Source organism: Grus americana, chromosome 1, assembly GCF_028858705.1.
Source record: "Grus americana isolate bGruAme1 chromosome 1, bGruAme1.mat, whole genome shotgun sequence".
NCBI classification, from domain to species: Eukaryota; Metazoa; Chordata; class Aves; order Gruiformes; family Gruidae; genus Grus; species Grus americana.
Window position 1 is genome coordinate 68,534,064 of NC_072852.1, and position 21,853 is coordinate 68,555,916.

Here is a 21,853-nt window from a genome sequence, read left to right on the forward strand (position 1 = left end):
TGGATTAACTGAGCAATCATCTAGCAACACCCTGCTCTCTACTGCTCCCAGTCCAACTTGGTACAGCTGTGTGATGCTGTGTGGGGCTGCACAGGTTTACTGACTTGGCTCAGTGCTAATTTAGGAATCTCCACAGCCTGCTGCCTGTGGTATTGCTGAGCTTTCTTTTCTCCTTTATACTTTTGGTGCTTGCTCTCACACCCTGGACACAGTAATACTCTACTACAGCAAAGCATCAGTTATAATAGTTACCTAGAAAATCATGACCTGAATGTATCATCAAACAGATTTTTTTTTTATATGTGTTTTTTGTTTTGTTTTTCTTATGGGAAGCCTATCCAGGCCAGAAAATCCCAGCAGCTTCTCCTTTTTCAAGTAGTTACTTTTGACTCAGCAGGAGGAGGAAATGGCCTGCAATAGTCATTGCCTGTCAATCCAAGGACTCCCAAGACCAAACCCGACAAAGCCTCTCAGCAGTTCTCAGAGTGCCAGCACAATTGGTGGTTTTGAAATGCCAGTCAGACCTGTGCTGGGGCATCCTCTCTATTTTCTTACAGACACCAGAAAGAGAGCCACAGACCTCTCTGAAGGAACAGGAAGGTCCAAGTATCAAAAGCACTAGTTCTGGAGCTTATGTTCTTCATGCAAGGAGATTGTCACAGAAGTGGCGTTACTGTCCTGTTCTAAGCCTTGAGCTGCTGTGGGACTTATACATGAAGGCTTGGGGCCCCAGCCAGACTCCACCGGCATTAATGGAACATGTAATTGATTTTTCTAGTGAAGTAAAAAGATGCATCCTGCAACCTTGTGAATAAAGAAAGGTCTACTCAATTAATGAGGCATGATTCAGATGCACACGGTCCTGGAGCACCTCAGAACGATCAGCCACTTTCCCGAAGACAGCTTACACTATCATTCTGAATGTTTTCCTTCCCAGTACAAACAAAAAAAAGATGTGTATTTATTGACAGGGTAAACAGGTACACTTTTCTCCAAAGAAATCAGTTTGGTTAGTCAGCCTGGGTGTTGACAAGAGATGGAAGGAAATCATTAAAAGCAACTGCATAGTAGGTATGATAATTAGCCATGTGGTTGGTACCAAACAATAGAGGCTTATGCAGAGCCTAGGGAATGTGGAGAGATAATTTTACCTTTCCAAACAGGAGGGCATCAAGCTGTGCTTCCCTGCCTGGGAAGTAGGTCAAGAGGAAGTGCTCTTTCAATTCATATTCATCTCATAATTATTTCACGTACTGAAAAACAGTGTTTCTGTCAAGGGAAAGATGCCTTTGTGGCCAGTCTTATGGAAGAACAAGCCTCCACTCAAAGCACCAGCATACATATTTGACGCTTTCAGCATCAGCGCCCATCAGCACTGCCTTCCACATGAGCTCTCACTGCACTCTGCTGTTAGTCCTGACCTTGCCAAGCTTCACAGTTACTCCAGGCATCACCACCAGTTGATCCGGAGCGCTGGATCCTAGCACAAGAGTGCAAAGAGGTCCAACTCTCTGCTCGAAGCTAGGCCAATTGCTAAGATACATGAGGTTGCTCAGGGTTGTATCACTAAAGTATTAAATGGATGGAGTGTCCAAAACCTCTCTGAGCAACCTATTGCAACGTTAGACCACCATCACAGAGACTTTTTTTCTCAGAGGTTTCAAAAGTGTATTTTTAAAAAAGGATGTCAAAGGTTAGGTAAGGATAAATCTATATTAGTCTAGGTAGAGAACAAGTGTTGTATGGTCATCTACAGTACCTGTTCTTGGTTTTTGTGGTATATAAAGAGCTATATTTCTGAAGTAGAAGAGAGCCTTTCCCAGCAACATAAAAATCAAATACTTATGTTCAAAGTAAATTATTTCTCATGATTTGAAGGAATGTGTAAAGCAACAGGGAGGGAGGGAAGTGAAGCAACAGTGTCTTAGAAAATGATGACAACATGATAGCTCTAATTTAGCATTCAACTATAGAGAAATGTAAACATAAGACTAAATATGGCTATTCCAATTTGACAAATTTTCTGTTGTATGTTGAAAAACAATGTACGTAGGATATGAAACACTACCACTAGAAAGCACAGCGCTTTTCAAGCGTCAATGTATAATCTCCACATATGCCACTTACTAATGTTTCTTAAAAAAAAATAAAAAAAACCTACTTCTAAAAAAGAATTGCCAATAGCACAGAAAACTAAATCTGCTGCACCAAATTGTGTATGTTCCAGATCTTTTTGTGTAGTAAAATATTTAATAGCTAGTTCTATTCTCTGCCCCAGTTAAGCTTTTTTTTTCATAAAACTTTCTTGGTTTCACCATAATTGAGAAATAGTTGCAGTATTATTTCATCATCACTTTTTCAAGATAACTAAATTGAACTCCAGTGGAGATAGTACACTATAGGTTTTATTTTAACCTGGAAAGTTGAGACTAATCTTTTATGTTAATTTTTGCCAGCTAAGGAAGCCAGTAAAATCAGAAATTTCTGACCCTCTTCATAGTCAAGATTTTAAACTTAAAAATGAGCTAATATGAGGAGGCTGATTTGGTGGGGAAAAAATCCACTGTTTTTTATTCCTCTACTGGAATTACTTCCCCTGTAATACTATATATAAAACACAAAACTCTGCCCTTGCATCAGTTATATTGCCTGAAATAACAGTATAACTGCAGACATGCCTGGGATGAATCGGTCTCTTTCTTAAGGTCAACAACTGTTATTTTCCTTCTGATGGACCCTGACTTCTGTGTACCTCAAAGCCCTGGTTTCTCCCTACTTTATATTTAAATTTTTCCTGCTGCCATCCATTTTTACCTGTTTCTGCTATAATGATTTTAATTTCTTCACAAATAGCAGTACTAAAATCAAGTATGTAGCTATAATGTTGTAGAAAAGGTTGTATAATGTTTATTAGGAAGGTTATTTTCTGCAAAACTTTTTACTCCCTGCCCCCCCCCCCCCCCCCCCGCCCCTGCTATTGCAGTGGATCTGACTTAAGAAAAAAAAAAAAAAAAAAACAAAACCAAAAAAGCTGTTTGGTAGTTGTGTTTATACATGGTTAGATGCTCCTTTTTTTTTTTTTTTTGTTTGAGGGTAAGTATGATAACAGACAACAAAGTCTACCAAGAATTAGCTTTATATTCATACCACATCTTTGCTAAATCAACACTCAATTATTATCAAGACTCTAATCTCATAATCATTAGCCCTTTCAGTCCTAGTAAACTTCCGAAACATCGTGAACACTTGCTCTTTGCTTCCCTATAATTCTCAAACAGCAGCATTTAATAGGAAGAAAAAGTATCAACGAGACAGCTTCATCTATCTGTTCTTAGTTTTTTGGGTACCCTACACATTTTGGATCCTTCATCAAGGTACTCCAAAAAAAAAAAAATCTGGCAAGCTAATGCTATGCCTTAATGTTTTCCCCTAGGACTCCCCAATCCAACAGAGCTCACTAACAGCACATCTAATCATCATTACTGTTAACATAGCACAAGCTTCTAAAAGGAGTAAGTACTCAGTATTTTAGTGCTTCTTTGAACTTCTAGTCTTTCTAATCTAATTTTCCCAGTAGCCTCTCATTTCTTTGGTGGTAGTGCCTAACAGATTTCCAATAACTTTCAAGCTGAGTAGAGCTAGTTAATTCCTAGAAAAGACACTGCCAGGGCAAGGCTAGTAACTCCTAGTAATGACTAAGTAATTAGACTAAATTAGAACAGGAACTGAACCCTAGTCCCAGCTTATTATAGAATCATAGAATGGTTTGGGTTGGAAGGGACCTTAAAGATCAGCTAGTTCCCAGCCCCCCTGCCATGGGCAGGGACACCCTCCACTAGACCACGTTGCCCAAAGCCTCATCCAACCTGGCCTTGAACACTTCCAGGGAGGGGGCATCCACAGTTTCTCTGGACAACCTGTTCCAGTGCCTCACCACCCTCACAGGGAAGAATTTCTTTCTAACATGTAATCTAAATCAACCCTCCTTCAGCTTAAACCCATTACCCCTTGTCCTGTCACTGCACTCCCTGATAAACAGTCCCTCTCCAGCTTTCCTGTAGGCTCCCTTCAGAAACTGGTAAGCTGCAATTAGATCTCCCTGGAGCCTTCTTTTCTCCAGGCTGAACTGCCCCAACTCTCTCAGCCTGTCCTCATAGGAGAGGTGCTCCAGCCCCCCAGTCATCTTTGTGGCCCTCCTCTGGACTCGCTCCAACAGCTCCATGTCTCTCCTGTATTGGGGCCCCCAGAGCTGGATGCAGTGCTCCAGGTGGGGTCTCACAAGAGCGGAGTAGAGGGGCAGGATCACCTCCCTCGACCTGCTGGTCACACCTCTTTTGATGCAGCCCAGGACACGGTTGGCTTTCTGGGCTGCAAGCGCACACTGCTGGCTCATGTTGAGCTTCTCATCAATCAATACCCCCAAGTCCTTCTCCTCGGGGCTGCTTTCAATCCATTCTCTGTCCAGCCACTAGTCATGCTTGGGATTGTGCCGACCCATGTGCAGGACCTTGCACTTGGCCTTGTTGAACTTCATGCGTTTCACGTGGGCCCACCTCTCCAGCCTGTCAAGGTCCCTCTGGATGGCATCCCTTCCCTCCGGCATGTTGACCCCACCACACAGCTTGGTGTTGGCAAACTTGCTTGAGGGTGCACTCGATCCCACTGTCCATGTCGCTGACAACGATGTTAAACAGTGCCGGTCCCAGTACTGACCTCTGAGGAACACCACTCGTCACCATTCTCCACTTGGATATTGAGCTGTTGACCACAACTCTTTGAGTGCAACCATCCTGCCAATTCCTTATCCACTGAGTGGTCCATCTGTCGAATCCATGTCTATCCAATTTAGAGACAAGGATGTTGTGCGGGACAGTGTCAAATGCCTTGCACAAGTCCAGGTAGATGGCATCAGTTGCCCTTCCCTTATCCACGGATGCTGTAACCCCATCATAGAAGGTCACCAAATTTGTCAGGCATGATTTGCCCTTAGTGAAGCCGTGTTGGCTGTCACCAATCACCTCCTTGTTTTCCATGTGCCTGAGCATAGTATCCAAGAGGGTCTGCTCCATGATCTTGCCAGGCACGGAGGTGAGACTGACTGGCCTGTGGTTCCCTGGGTCTTCCTTTTTACCCTTCTTAAAAATGGGGGTTATGTTCCCTCTCTTCCAGTCGGCGGGAACTTCACCAGACTGCCAGGACTTCTCAAATATGATGGAGAGTGGCCTGGCCACTTCATCCACCACTTCCCTCAAGACCTGTGGATGCATCTCATCAGGTCCCATGGACTTGTGCACCTTCAGGTTCCTTAGATATTCTTGAACCTGATCTTCTCCTACAGTGGGTGGTTCTGCATTCTCCCAGTCCCTGCCTTCTGTGACCTGGGCAGTGTGGCTCAAGCATTTGCCAGTGAAGACTGAGGCAAAGAAGTCGTTGAGTACCTCAGCCTTCTCCATGTCCTGCGTAACCAGGTCACCTGTTTCATTCCAGAGGGGACCCACATTTTCCCTCATCCTCCTCTTATCACTGACATACCTATAGAAGTTTTTCTTGTTGTCCTTGACATCCCTGGCCAGACTAATTTCTGTCAGGGCTTTGGCTTTCCCAACCTGCTCCCTGGCTGCTCGGACAGTTTCTCTGTATTCCTCCCAGGCTACCTGCCCTTGCTTCCACCCTCTGTAGGCTTCCTTTTTTTGTTTGACTTTGCCCAGGAGCTCCTTGTTCATCCGTGGGGGCCTCTTGGTGTTTTTGCCTGACTTCCTCTTTGTTGGGATGCATTGCTCCTGAGCTTGGAGGAGGTGATGCTTGAATATTAGCCAGCTGTCTTGGGCCCCTCTTCCTTCCAGGGTTTTGTCCCATGGTATTCTACCAAGCAGATCCCTGAAGAGGCCAGAGTCTGCTCTCCTGAAATGCAGGGTAGTGAGCTTGCTGTGTGCCCTCCTCGCTGCCCTGAGGATCCTGAATTCCACCATTTCGTGATCACTGCAGCCAAGGCTACCCTTGAGCTTCATGTCCCCTACCGTGCCCTCCTTATTGGTGAGAATAAGGTCTAGCATGGCACCTCTCCTCGTGGGCTCCTCTGTCACTTGGAGCAGCAAGTTATCATCGACACATTCCGGGAACTTCCTGGATTGCCTATGCTCTGCTGCATTGTCCCTCCAGCAGATGTCAGGGTGGTTGAAGTCCCCCACAAGGACCAGAGCTTGTGAGCGTGAGGCTGCTCCTATCTGCCTATAGAGGGCTTCATCTGCTCGGTCCCCCTGGTCAGGTGGCCTGCAGCAGACCCCCACTATAATGTCCCCTGCCCCAGCCCTCCCTTTAATCCTGACCCATAGGCTCTCGGTGGGCTCCTCCTCCATCCCCAGGTGGAGCTCCATGCACTCCAGCTGGTCACTGACATAGAGGGTGACGCCCCCTCCTCGCCTGCCCTGCCTGTCCTTCCTAAAGAGCCTGTAGCCTTCCATCCCAACACTCCAGTCATAGGAGCTATCCCATTGCGTCATATTCTGAAGCAACATTGAAAATAATCTCCTTTTTTCTTGTTAGGATGTTAAACCAAGAGGTTTCTATCATGCTTCTAACCTGCCTAAGCAAAGATACAAGATTTACTTTGTTCTGTTTCTATATCTCTGTTTAGTCCTGTATTTGGTGCTCCCAAACGGCTTACTTCCCAAAGCAACCAGGAAAATGATGAAAGTAAGTGGTTGGGAAGAGAAATTTGGACAGAAGTAGTGACACTTAGACAGGAAAACGTGAATGAAAACTGGAAATTATTCTAGGAAAACGTGAATGAAAACTGGAAATTATTCTAGGAAAACTTACTAGGTGTCTAAACCCCACAATTTCATAATTGTGAATAAGAATATCTTTGGTTACTGGTACCTCCTTATTAAGTGAGGAAGTAAAGGCAGCTATTAAAAATATATCAAATAAATGAGGAAGAGGAGAGGAAAGAGGTAGCAATTATGTACATTAGAAACTGTGGAAATATAAAGAGGGAAAAGACTTGAGAGTGAGCAAAAGAAACCTCTACCTTGCAGCCTAAGGACAGTACGGCATTTTAAGGGATAATAGCAATAAAATAATTCCTAACAATAGTGCAGCTCACTAGCAGAAGATGGTGAAAGTCTTAATGATCCAGGAAAGGCAGTAATACTCAATAGTTCTCTTTTGTGTTTAGAAAGAAGCAGGATGATGTAATCGTGCATCATGGGAATGCAGCAGTACCTTCCAACCCTTCCAAGTAACTGTGAAAGATGATAAACAGCAACCATAAAATAAAACTCAGCATGCCTAGGTAGCACCAAATGATAAGCCGGAGAGTTGTGTGAGATGCGTAGCTTTCTCTTGCTAATTTATAATAAGTCTTTGAGCAAAAAGGAAACTTTTGAGTCTAGAGGAGAGTTAAAGAAAGGCAAAGCAAGATGACCTAGATAATTCTGGCCCAGCTTGTTTAATAGTAGAGGGCAAATATTGAGAAAGCTTAATATAGGATTCAGCTAGGAGAGGTAGAACGGGAATGTAACGTATTGTGCCCAGTATAAAGTGAGGTTTGGAATTTTTTTGTATAATTTTTTATTTCAGAAAATATTATTTGAAAATATCCATTGTGTTATGTGATACCCTGCCAGATTTATTGCCCTTTACAGCCCTTTATTGGCCCCAGTGATGTGCTCTGGTGGCCAGAATTAGTTGGTGCTATAGCTGGATTTGGCACAGATGTTGAGTGCTAGAGCTGGAACCATCCAAACAGGGATCAACATATTGACTGCTGCTGAGACAGTTCAGTGGTTTTTATCTGTGTCATTTCTTGAGCCCAAAGCTGGCTTAAAATAATTGCTATAAAAGACCCTTGCAAGCCTGTAGAATAGACTATGTGAGAGGTAGCCTGTGATAGAAGGCATGTGGGCAATGAGGCTACAAATATGGCTAAGGGAGCATGTAAGACTAATATTTTTTTAACAAAAATCTATTCATTTTTATTTGTGGGGATACGGAAGGCAAGAAGAGATCATTTAACTTTGTGTGTCACAAAGTGAAACCTGCCTCAGCTGCACTGGTATGGGTAACTTGATTCTAATCAACATGGTCATATGCCAGGTAGTTTTGTCAGGCCAATTTGCATTGATTTGGCATGAAATAATAGATAAAAGTAACTGTAATCAGTTTCATATCTAGTTTTTTTATTAATCGCTAGATACACTACAAGTGAGGTACAGCTTATGAGCATTAAGAACGATACAACTGGAAGGCAGTGATTCGGAAATGGATTTAAGGGTCCTAATGGAAATAGAGCTGAACACGAGCTTGCTGCGGGACATGGTAGTTCTACAGTGATGACAGAAGCAGGGCTGTGTTCATAAGATTCATTAGTTTAATATCAGAATAACATGAGAAACTCTCTCACAGCTGGGAAACCCATAAAATCTGGAGAGTGCACAGGAAAAGAGTCATACAAATTATGAAAATATTAAAAAATGCCTTCCAATGGGAAACTGAAAGAGATCCAGCTGTCCTGCTTAAAAGAAGACTTGATTCAGACTTAATAAGTAGCACAGAGACTAGCTGGTACTAAACCAACTTTGTATTATTACTGGAGAAAGCATACGAAAAACCCTATAACAGGAAGCTGAATTGAGCTAAGTTTAAATTAAAAATGAAGACAGTGAGATATCTTGCCAAGAGAGGGAGTAAATTCTCTAGCTCTTGAAACCTTCAAATCAAGATGTGACACCTTATATGCTCTTGTCACATAGCAGTTACTGGACTCTGTACAGAAGCAGCAAAGTGATACAACATCAGCCTTGCACAGAAGGTGACACTGAATAATTCAGTGATCCCCAAGGACTCATGAGTATCTATTACTCTTCCTAAACTTTTGAAAAGTATAGCTGTACACTGGTGAACTTGAGTCAGGTTTGGTGCTGATATAGCTGTTATTCTATCAATCTATTACACTGGGGGTAAAGTTAGACTTAGTCAATTTTTTAACTTAATCAAGTATCCTATGTAACATCTTTGTTCAAACAGCTCTGTGGGATCAGGATATTGATGCCAAAAAAATGTAAGTTTAAGAGATTCCAAAACCAAGGGTGCTCATAAGGACCTTGCCATGCGATGATGATAAAGTAAATTTCTCTTAGTACTGAATTTTATTTTTTTTAAGGAAGCTGCATTTTCCTTGAAGTCACTTCTCTGCTTTTGCTTAGCTTCCTGCCAGAGAATAGCACACATTCTAAAATCTCTCACATATATCTGTATCTTTTATTATTTTCCTCTCTATAAATAATCTAGCATGACTTGAAAAGACAATAGATTGTAGAGTTAAATAGACAGTGATGGCTGTGTATCATTTGGATCTGGTTCTGTCCTGACATCAAAAGTTTCTTTTATTGATTTGATTCACCTAGCTTTAATGAAATCCCAAAGATATAAATGGTTGCTCAGTAGGTTTATGCAAGGCTTAAATAGACTTATGTCCCTTGAAAAGGCTATAGAACTGTACTAATACTATTGCAGTTGCATGACAAGCTGAATGGGTACCGGACCATCTGAAGGATCTTCCTGTTTTGTCTTTCCCTGTAATAGTTACTTTGACAGAAGACAGCTATGGAACAGCACCTGAAGGTGGTGTTATGTCCAGCCCTTGGCCTCAGCATTGCATGACCTTCTGCAGGATCTTTCAAGTATGTGAATAACCAAGAGTACCAAGGAGATGTCATGTGTGTGGCTCCATGAGCATAATAATTTATATAATGAGCAAAACAATCCTCTGCTTCACTCTTCTACACCAAAGCCACCTGAAGTAATGCATGAATAGGTCAACCTTTTGAGAACAGATTAGAAAGGAGTTCATTCTTGGTATATGCTGTAACAGCGTAAGTACTAGCTGGTTTGGGCTAGTAAATTTCCAACTCTTCTCAGGGTTTACCTGTAACAACCTCAATTACATGCACTAGCAACCATCATTGAATTTCTTGTAGCATAGTTAAGATTGTTGTATTCAGCTGGAGAAAACTTCCATCTCAACCAAGAGTTATATATAAGCAATAAATACATAGCAGATAACTGACTGCTTTCTATTCTTCCTCGGTTTCCAAGATCAAGAAAACATTTTATGCAGAAAATTCCAGTTCTCCACGCAACAGTCTCATAAAACCTGAAATCTCCCATTTTATTAATCAGTGTATTATAAGCACAAAGTGTTTGTTCAAGATATCTTGCTACAGAGTTTGGAATTTGCTCTGTGTTTGCTAAGACCACACGCTCAGTGGGTTTTACAGCACTAGGATTACAGAATCCAGTGAGTATAGATACTGTTGTGATAGCCAACGCTTTGACACTGAAGTCTTAACTAAAGAACATCCAAAGCTGAGCATGTGAGTCCCTGCAGCCTGAGGTGAAGAGCCAAGCTTTTCAGCAGAAAGCTGTAAATGATCCAGATCTTGTGTGGCTCGGATCCAGAGGAGAGTGCGTAATATGCACTGATTACTTGGTTACATTCAGTTTATTTTGTTTTGATCTGGCAGGATGGTGCTAACTGTTTCAAAATTGTCTGGGAAAGAAAAGTCAAAGGGAAAAAAAAATCTCTATTATGTTGAGAGAAAATGTTTTAAGTAATCCAATGATATTTTAAATGTTTTGTAACATAAAATACCAGGATGATCAAATCCAAAATCAAGAGCTATTTCAAAATGAAAAGATGAAATGTTTCATCTGAAATATTTAGGTGGAAAACTTTCACAAATTTTTCATTTAATCAACACAGTTTCAAAAAGATTTAGTAGAACTGTCTTTTTTTCCAGTGGAAAATAATTACCTATCAAGATTTTTTTTCTGACTAAAACTTATGGCTAAGCTGTTATATTGCTCCAAGTAAATGTTAACAACGCTTGTTCATTATTTCATCAGCAGCTCTTTCAGAACACTTAGCTGCCTAGGACAGGGAGGGTGGGGGGAGCCCAAATCAAAACTTTCCTGTGAAACAGGCAGATGTCACAGTTGTCAAACCAGCAATAGCAAGACCAGCAAGACTTGGAAAGGATGGACATTTTTTTGTCTCAAGAGTATTTTTCATTCTAAAGAAGACTATAAAATTATTCCAGACTAGATTTTTAAACCTGGAGAGAGGAAGAAATAACTTCCAATTGTAACGTGCTTAGTACTGAACCCAGATTGTGCTTATGTGTAGCCCCGCTTGATAATGTTAATGTTCAGTGATTTACAGATCATAATCGAAAAAGCAAATGGAGAATCACAGTTTGAATAGCAGCTGCCCAGGAGAATATTCATTAAGTTTAGATCATGACTCAACAGTGTGGTTCAGAAAACATAGTTCAGCAGTTGGAAACACATTGGAAATGGTTTAATTTTTTTCTGGTTTTTCATCTTGGCAAATATATCCATAGAAAAAAACCTACTGGCTGATTGCATTGAGACATTGAATGCGTGCCACTGGTGAATAATAGCATATATAGTGGACACTGATTCCAAAAGAAATTTTAATTGGTGCTCAGCTATCAAATTCTACTCTGGCAAAAGCTCAAGTGGTTAGTATCCTGTATTTTGTGGTCAAATGATGTCAGCCTCTGTGGACAAACTGGGTCTACAGGATGAAGAATTAAGGACTTGCTATCAAAAATACCCTGTCCCTGTGAACAGTCAGGTCACTGGAATGTTAGCAAAATCATTGCAGTGGGCCTGAGATTTTCCAGTTACAGCTAGGGTAAGAGATGGCTACTACTGCAAACAGATCATAAGTGCTTTTAAGACTGCATTTAATCCCTTGGAGTACATCTAGAAATGGAGAGGAAAACAGAGAAAGCACTTCTTACATCAGCTATATATTTGACAGTTAAATGAATAAGCAGCCCCATTTGGACTACCTAGTGTTTCTGGACAGCTTGCAAGTCTGTACTCTCTGGAATACGTCCTTGAACTGACTGAGAAATCATTGTGGAAATGACATCTCCATGTGAAAGAAATTATTGCAGCTACCTGGAAAATGCACAGAAAGGACCTTCCTGGCAATTCTTTTCCTTTGGGAATCCAGAATCTCATAGAAAGGCAGACCATAATGAAATCTAATAGTGTCCAGTACAAATGATTTTTCATTCTATTCACTCCTTTCCATTCCAAAGCATCACCCCGCCACCCCAACTGCTTCTGCTGCCTCATCTGTGGCATGAGGCTAATGCAGTGTGCTTGCCTTGAAGATGTGTTGGAAGGTCACTGAGTAATATAGTATAGATGCTGCCCCACCACCATTTTCCCCCCATCACCCCTACATACCACAATCATCTTTACAATGAGTTTTCAGTCAACGTTCTACTGTGTCTTGACACCGAGGAAACAGAAAGAGCAGACTGTTCCAGTGTGAATGTTTACTGTCTATTGAAGGTGCCCCAGCTGAAATGATTTAACTATCTACCTTCAGAATCCCTTCATCAAAGTCAATAGGAAAAGGGTCACGTGGTTCACTGTGGAACCCCTCATGATGGGGACATGGTTGATGTGCCTAATTTGCCTAATGTCTGCCGCCAGGCCTGCCCCTACTGCTGCTGTCCTCCTGTGCCCATCCTGCCACTGCCTCCAGGGTTGTCATTCATCTCTTCTCACATCTCTGCACCTTTTCCATGCTGCCGTATATTCTTGAAAGCTTTGATTTGGTACAGCAAGTGATCTTGTGTGCTTTTAATCCTTTTTTTTTTTTTTTCTTTTTTTTTTTTTTAAGAAAGAAATTCTGCAGCTACAAAGGGTTTATCAAGTCTTGGTAGCTAAAAGGAGTGAACAAAGTGAAGCCAACAAAAAGTCAAGGCTGTTGACACAACTGAATCAAAGTTGGCATCAAATTTCTTAATTCAGAACTGCTATCAAATCCAGTTCAGAGTTAAAGGAATCAGGAAAATAAAAATTTTCTACAGAATACTGAAGTCAAACTTAATTGCATCTTTCTTAATAATATGTGATCAGAAGAAACGTTGTCTTAAGCTAAGATGAGCTATCATTCCATGACCCCAGCCATTCAGAAGCACTATCAAACCCCACTTGTAAGGGACCAGACCAATATCCAGCAGCTGTGGTGGACTTAACCTTGTAGATTATCTTCTACCATAAGCGTAGCTTTATTTGGACTGATAAATAAGTAGCACTCATTGAAATCTACCTTGGAATTCAAAACTGAAGTATTTTTTTTCTTTCTTAAATAAGATGGATAAACTATTTTCTTTTCATCTCAGTTCACAATAAATAGAGTGTCTCAGGATCTTTGGGAAAACCTGCATGTTAGGTACTCCAGTGACGGACCAAGACAAGATTTCAAATGAATACAGAAAGACTTTATACATGTCAGCTTCACATGTCTTTGGAGTATTTCTAGCTTTGTCTCCTATAAGTCATAGGAGGCAGTGACAACAAAGAGTCAAAAGGTGAATCTGCTTTGTAGCCACGGGAGAGGAGTCCCCCTTTTGTAGAGTAGAGGTTGGTGTTGCAGAGTTCCAGATGTCCTCCAGGTTACGGGTTGAGGTATTGGATGTAAATCATGCCTTTCTCTCCGACCTCTGTGGGTTTGGCTGGAGATACAAATGTCCTTGCTATTTCACACTTCAGATATATAGAAATACCTCTCACACTGAGAGAAGTTTTAAATCAGCAATTTAAGAAACTAAAAGAAGAAAGGCTAATACCCATGTTGTTCTTAATTAGCAAGCCACAGTTATTGTGTATAACTAAATCAGAGCCTGGAGTGTGAATTTCGCAGGAGTTATACAGTGATGATTAATCCCTAAATGAGGATCCCTCCCCTGTTCTTTAAACTGGGAGATTGTTCTCCCTCTTAGCAGAAGAAAGAACTTTGCTAAATTATGTTTGCCAAATCTTACTGGCAAATATGCTGGCTGGTAAAGACAAAAACTGTTGTGTTATTAATGCATCAAAATTAATTATGCCAGTATAACTGGTTATCTTTGGCACAAGTACAGAGCTTGAGGGACCAGACATGGCGCTGTCCTATTTGTTACCACGGTAGACAATTATGAAAGAAGTACAGATCTGGACTTGCATAACTCAAAAGCAGTTCAGAGCAGATTGTAAATTTCCAGGTTAAAAGAAATATTCCCCTCTCAAAAGCTATAATTTAGGACCCAGAAGGAATCTGACCCACTTGCATGGGAAAACAGGTAGAGTTTAAAGAGCTGTGATCGATGCTGTACTGACTAATGGGTTTTCACAAACCACTCTGGAAAATTGACTTGATGTGCACTTAATCTGGTACAAGGTGGTGAGAGCGATCTAGGTGTGGCACTGGTTTGATATTTTTAGCTTGGACTTCTCTGGCCATATCTTCTATAGTTGGGGCTGAATATGTAAGCAAAATGGTGAGCAGCTTCTGTGAGACCGCAATAAACGATTCAATCTGGGTGAGACGGTATAACTACTTGCTGCTTTAGATAGCTGCTTTACTTGAAATTGGGGCTTGGTCAAGCTATGCAGTTAGTTTAGGAACGGTGATTGCTTATAAGTACTGCTTCTAATTTGTGCAGGGTAAAAAAAAATAACATCTGGGATATGGAGATAGCTTTTTTACTTCCCAAGAATGAAAAGCACCTATCTGGATAATCCTGTGGATGCAAGGCTGCAGAAACTTCATTAGGAAACAGCAGGCAACAGTGAGCACTTTTGATACATCAGAATATCTGCAAAATACTCCGTAAGGTTTTGCATCTCCTGACTATAAAGAAACTTTTTCAAAATTGTCTGCAGACCTGAATGCAGTCCAGTAGTTGAAGCACATTTAAACAGTGTGCCAAGCAGTGTGCTCTTTGCGTGTGCCAGATGTAAGCAAGCTGTGATTTATGCGTGCAAATGCCTCTGTGCATACGTGCATATTAGCTCAGCCGGAATTTAACATGAGCGCTTTTGAAAACTTGAATTCTGAGTTGCACTTCCCACATTGTTTGTTCTTTCATATTAGAACAGGCTCTGCTTCTGAAAAGATACAGAGTGGAACTTTACAAGAAGCTGAGGAGATAAAAGTTTTAGCTCAGTAACAAATGGAGGTGAGTGCTACTGAGTCATCTGCTAAGTTTTGAGGGCAGATGGCTGGATGAGAAATTCCAAACCATTCTTTTGACACCACAAAAATCTCTCTAATCTCTGACCATAACTATGGGGTTGTTCAAAACCAAAATCTGGAAAGATGAGAACAGTTCACTTTCTCAGAACTTAGCTGCCAAATACAACTGCTCAGACCAATTTGTAAACTTTTAACCTGTGTCCAGTTGATAGCAGTTAGACATAGACATCTGCCATCTCTGTGCAGAAACCGAGTGTTGAAAGGAACAAATGCACATGCATTTGTGGGGGGGGGGTGAAGACACGCCAGTGAGGGTGGTGTTGAAGCTGCTTTAAGGATTCTGACAAGGTGCCCTCCAGGGCAAGCAAAACCGGACAGAGAAACGGACTCGAATTCTGCAGTGACTCATGACACTTGGTGTGTTTCTGTATGTTTTAGCCTAGCGACAGATGCTGTTTCAAGCCACAGGGAAGACATGTGGGTATATCTGATAGCGAGTAAAGCTTTACGCAGCTCTTAGTGGCTGTGATGCCTTGCCATCATGGTATGTTCAGCCCATAAAAGCTATTCCAGTTGTGTGTCATCAGTTCTAATTGCCTCTCTTCATTCTTTTGTGGTATTGTATGGTGCAGCTCTAAGAGGCCGGAATTATTCTCTCTTCTGCATTTGTAGCCGAATACAACTTCTGAATTACACCATTTATTCTGCTAATTCCCTTTCTGACTTGACCGAATTATCTCAGAAAGCAGCTGTGGTTATCTATATGAATAAGTGAAACTACCAGCAAGAGAGTATCTTCTGCATAAATCTGGGGGTTACACCTTGTAGCTATGGTGATCTAAGAGTCCAGAGCAATCCTGCTATGAGTCTTGTGCTATCTTGCACTCTTGCTTTCATAAAACCCTGTTCTGAGCCAATTTAGCTTATTAAGCCAAGCAAAATAAAAAATAATCAAAAAAATAGACTATTTTCTCCAACTTTAATGAGCTGAATTGTTTGTGAGAAGGATTTGTCAAATGTCAGCACAAGGGCAAGATGGGATGTGTCTCTGAGAGCAGGAGATAAGGAGGGAGAAAAGGGTGGTGGGCTGAAGAGGAGCAGGACCTCCCCCTTTTGGGAGCAGCAGGCTATTAGATCATCCTGATATCTAATCTTTCTGTTTGTTAGTCATTACCTTAGACTGGAGATGTCATGACAAAACCTTCGTTGCTATTGTTGTAACCCTTATGACACAGAGGAAACATGACTTGTTTCGCATAATTTCCTTCATGTAAACAGTGAGTAGGAATTTCATGTGTCTCTGTGTTCAAGGCAGACAATGACTTCTCTACAGCTTTTGCTGTCTGATGAGAGTGCTGGGCTGGGAAATAAGGGTGATGTTGACTCAAAATGGCTACAAAGAGCAAGATGTAATCCTCTCGTGAAATACGCTAAGAGACCCTTATCTCAATATACGTTGTCCTCTTAAGGTCACTTAGATAAGGTCCATGCAGCAACAGTTGATGATATACTTGTGCCAAAAAGTCATAAGCGATCCAATTAAGCCATAAAAACTGTTAATGATGCAGTAGAAGCTGTATTTTCACTGGAAGTTTTGCCACTGTAACACCGCTAGCAACATCTTCACAGTATGGTATACAAAGTATAGGCTGAGATTCATACATGGCCCAGAGCGATGCAGCATGTTGGACTTTGTGAAAGGTAGCCACATTGTAGAATTGTTTCCCCGCAGAGATAGGCCAACAGTGCAAAGTGTGGGTTTGGATCCAAAATTTCTAGCAGTTCACAAATGGCCTACACTGATCTCTTATTTCCATCCCTAACTTTTCATATACTTGTATACAGTTATATATATTTTTCGAGTCCCAGACTGGTCTCAGAAAGCATAGAAGAGCGTGCCAAGCAGGAATTGCAAGCATAGTATATAGAATTTCACATTAGAATCAAGCAGCTGTGCATGAACTCACCTAGTACTTTGTGTATTTGCACAACGTGATCTTTGGTTACCCAATTTGTGTACAGGTGCTCAAATTGTGCATGTGGAATGTCAGCAGTTGATTTACTGAAAACATTAAAAAATAGGTTACTGTGTCTATGCAAGTTCACCACAAAGAATGCTCCTAAGCTTGCCTATACATGTTAACTCCTTTCTTTCTGTACCCTCTAATACTCTGTACACAATAGCCTATCTTCTGAATCAGTGGCAACATCTACAGAGCATCAGTTTCATTTACCCCTCCTCAAGGAGCTCGTTCCCCATTTGCAGAAGCCTTTTGTGACCCTTAGATGAAAGACAGTTCATCTGTGTAAAATATTATTATTGTTGTTGTTAGTCTAGTGTTTTCAGTGGGTTTTATTGGAACCTGATGTCCTGCCAAAATTAACACCCTGGGAATCTTTCAACAACTGTTCCTGGGTGTTCTGTAGATTACTGCTGTTTTCTCATACACTGTCCCTGGGAATTACATTCTCAGATTAGAAAAAATGTCAGTGCTCTTCCCTCTGTGAAAAGAACTGCTGTTCAGGCTCTATATTAAAAGATTAGGCTAGTACTTTTTTTCTGGTGACTTCTTATTCAGGTTGTGTTTTGTTTTCTCATTAACCCCTTTGCAAAACAGGTTCAAAATGTTAAACAAGATTGATGTGAATGATCTTGTAGCATTATGCAAACACTTTGCATAGCTGAGAATGGCCAGTTAAAGGAAGACTGGTGGAAAATTGGACCCAGACATTCAGTCAGCAACTTTCAACCCTGCAGAGACAAAGAACCTTTAAGAGCTAACTTTATAATGAGGAGCTCTAGTACAGCGTGGCAGAAATTAAAGGGAGGCCCAAATCCCCTTAGTGACAATTGTGTTTTTCAGAGATCTCCTGGGTAGATATTGCTTTGAGAGACCTTTGGGAAGGGGTATAGCAAATGAGGCCTTGCTAGGAGACTGTATTGGGGAAGCAAATGCCTCTGGGCCAGAATAGGAATGGGAGGAGATTAAAGCAGAATAACCATTTCTCTGACAATTGAATGCCCCAATTCTGTGAATATAGTTGTCTTCTGAAAAGCATTCACATTTAGCCACCAACACGTAAGTTTCTGGAGTGGGGAAAAGAAATTTTGGAGGGACTGAAGTTTCTTATGATTCCTTTGTCACTGTATCTGGTGTTTATCCTGTAGTTTCTCACTTGAAGATGGCCGAGGGACAAAAGAAGTGGGAACCACTGATGCAGAATAAACGCCCTGGATTTCAAGTGGGGTTCACTCAGTATGCGTTTTGCACCAGAGCTGGATTCTTATAAGGGGGTAGCCAAAAAGCTGTGTCCATATGAACTCCTGAATGTTTGAGGAGGGATGGAAGAGTTAGGGAAAAGGGGGGGGAAGGACCATGTGGGGCGGAGTAGGCACTGGATGAATGTGTATTTGGAGCGCCATGGTGGTTGTAATGGTCGTTAGATGGCATGGGCTCAGAGAAGTAGCGCATATTAGCTCCGGTTTAGTTGTGCATTAAAACATTCACGCATACCTAGCACAAAGAGATGGAGGAGTTTTATCCCTATAGTTTACTCCCTTTTGATCACACTTTTCCTTTTCTGGTTTCTGCCTCCCCCAGCAGAGCTCACTGTCACTGGAGCAGCTCAGCTTTATTGTCAGTGTGTTGTGTAGTAGGCCTATGAAGGGGTTTTGTGGTGCCTTTCTGTGCATTCACTACAGTCTTTTTTTCTGAAGTAAAAAACCCCAACCAAACAGAACAAAACAAAAACCCAACCCAAAACCAAATGCCAGTCTGCCCCTTTTTTCTTATTCACAGTTTTTCATATCCTATTTGGGCACCCTGATACTCTGATGCTGCTGCTGACATGACCAGAGAAGATGGGCAAAAGAAACTTCTTTCTACCTATTAATATGATTATCATGACCAGTGACTCTTAATCTACATTTAACCCTACCTGACAGGAAGATAAATATTTCATGAAATCATTACAATTGTTCACCTCAGTTCTTGACCCTGGCACCAAATAGTCTTGCTTTTGGTTTTTGAACGTCTTTTGAAGACGTCTTACTTCATAATCTACCTTCTGAAGAAATACTGCCTCAAAGTATATCTCTTCCATCTTCCATCTTGAAGGCCTTCAGTCAGCTACAAGTATTACATTTAAATGTAGCTGCGAAGTCTTTCCTCCCCTTCCCTGCCCTCCCTCCCTTAATTTCATATATCCTCCTAAAACCTCAGCTCCTGCAGCGTTTGAGTACAGAATGTGAATTTCCCTCTGCTCACAGGTATCAACATGTTAGCGTTGATTGTGTATGTAATACAGGTGCCTTGGGCAAAAGACAAACTGAATTCTGCTTGGTAACAGATACGATATTCCCACAGTTTTGGGCCCACAGAATATTATCTATAGCATAACCAAGAGGAGTCACAGAGTCCGACCTGCCCTTCACAATGCACCAGGAGGAGATGAGGGCCTGCAAAGGACATAGATCTTTCCATACAGAGATTGTGATCACTAAATCACAGCCTTCGCATAGCCTGTGTATTTTGCTGGTCCTAAGAGAAACTTCCCACAAGTATTGCTCTCCTTTCTGCTGAATCAGCCTTACAATTATGCCCACTGAGCAGATGATAACAAATGAAGAAGTACTTTGTCGTGTGCAGGGTACAGATGTACCATGTGTATGGAAATGCCTGATACAGCTAGAGGAGTTACTCAGCCAGATACTGTCCCTTCTTTCTCAGAGAGGTCAAGGATACTGCTAGAGACAATGTCTTCTGATCAAAGGATGGCTACTGGGAACAGTATCCTTTCAGACTGCTCCAGCCAGACCTGCAACAGTGTATATCCACAATGTACTTCATAAACAGATTTATCAAGTCCTTGGACATGCATGGTTAAGTGTACAGGGCTCATGGTAAAGCTCAGTGCAACTTGCTCTTGCATAACTCCTTTGAGGTTTAGTTGGCTGAACTTTACTTTTTATAAGTCATTTGATAATATGTAAAATAAAAAAAATGGGAGTGATATGAAAAATTACATTAGGCACACCAATAACAGATTGGGCTCCTAGCTGAGAAAAAATGTCTCATCAGATAGGAAAAAACAGGGAGGGGAACAAAGGAAGAAAAAGAATTGCTTTTGGATCAGAATAGAGAGGAATGTATTGTTATCTTTTGCAGCCACAGAGCGATGCATCTTTTTATTTTTTAGCTATTCTTTGCTCTTGGCAGCTACAGGGACACCTTTCCCTGCAGCTGGCCAAGCATCTGAGTCAGTTGCTCCCACAGGAGAGATAACGTCCCTGTTTGTACGTTGTGCGAGTGAAGCAACAGGAAGAGCTTTAAAACGACCCTGCCCCACCCTGGCAGTAAACACCTGAGTTCACCACCATGCCGGCCCGCATCCGAACCCTGAGCCCGTTCCCCCACCTGGGGATTCATAAGAGAACTGCCATTTTGTCACAGTCCAAAAAAGCGAACACCGTAAGACTGCCCTAGTTCAGTAACTCAGGGTGATGCCTGGAGGCTTGCGGCTGAAGGTGGCGCAGAAGGGGGTGGAAATGAATCAGAGGGCTACTCAGCTGAGCATGGCTAACCAAAAGCTAACCTAATTAGTAGCCACCAAGACCTGTTGCCATCTGCTCTTGAGTTGCCTGTCTGAGCCTGATCCCGAGTTCAAATCTCTGCATAAAGATACAGATCTGCAGCACGCCTGCAACACTGTCCACATCAGAGGTGGCTTCAGTTATCTCTCTTTTTTCATGGTCTCAGCAGAGTAATTGAGCATTAGATCAGCTCAGAGATGAAACACACCTCTTGCTATACTTAGTAGCTCAGGCTAGGATGAAGTGGGGAACTCCATCTTCTCTGGTGTCTGGGGAGAGACACCTCCAGGACTCCCAGTTCTCTGTATCTGTTCCCCCCATTTGGTTTGCTAGCATTCATAATCTATCGTTTTGTGGACCACACCCCGCTGGAGGTCTCTTCTGGGGCTGCACTCCTTCTTTTTTTTTTTTTTTCCTCTCCGCTCCTTCATGATTTGCTTCCTGCACTTTAGTAGGTTTTTTGGTATGTTTGGGGGTAGGTGTTTTGGGGGGTTTTTGTTTTTTTTTTTCTTTTTCTGAGATGCTGAAGATACTGCCTCTTCTGACTGTGTGTTAGGTTTTATATTTAGGTAGGCCCATATCTCTTTCTCCCAAGAACTATGTAGCTGCACCTGGATATGAGTAGTTTTCTCTCCGGAACTCTGTTGCACCCTGGTACCTCGTGTGAGGAGGAGGGAAGAGGGGCTTGTATTGTGCTGGTGGACTTTGCCCATCCCTCTCCGGATCTGAATAGGCCAGCATTATTTCACAAGTGCTAAATCCACTCACAATGGTTTTAAATGGTTGAGCTGCTGAGCCAGCTGAACAGCAAACACCAGAGGGGAAACCACATTTCGTGAGCGCTTCAGATTCCTTCAGACTGTACGTGGAGCCATTAAGAGCAAAGTAAAAGCCCTTTGACACAACTCCCTTCAGCAACTTTTTCATAGCCACATGCCAAAAATGGGGGCTGACTAAGGAATTGGTCCAGAATTGGCTCCCAAGAATCTAGCACGTGAAGATGAAGATGGAGTTCAAATCTCTTTCTGTTAAAAGGGAGGAAAACAGCAGCATATTACATTTTCTTGTAGCATATTATTCCTTTGCTGGATGCCTCTCTGATCTGTGTGGATTGCCAGTCAAGGTACCACCATGGGAAAAAGATGAAAAAAACAGGTGCTCATGTTATGCAGGAATATATTTTATTGTAT

The 21,853-nt window shown here is 41.8% G+C and overlaps 1 protein-coding gene across 2 annotated transcripts in view; it reads right to left on the reverse strand.

The window, feature by feature from the left end:
- NINJ2 (ninjurin 2) overlaps positions 1-21,853 on the reverse strand; it is a 50,423-nt gene that overhangs the window by 19,181 nt on the left and 9,389 nt on the right. Inside the window, exon 2 of one of the 2 annotated variants that reach the window (XM_054844759.1) lies at positions 17,038-17,132. The exons of the other annotated variant lie outside the window; for it this stretch is intronic. The gene's annotated coding sequence lies outside the window, so the exon portion shown is untranslated. The remainder of the gene's footprint in view (positions 1-17,037; positions 17,133-21,853) is intronic. 2 annotated transcript variants of the gene reach the window in all.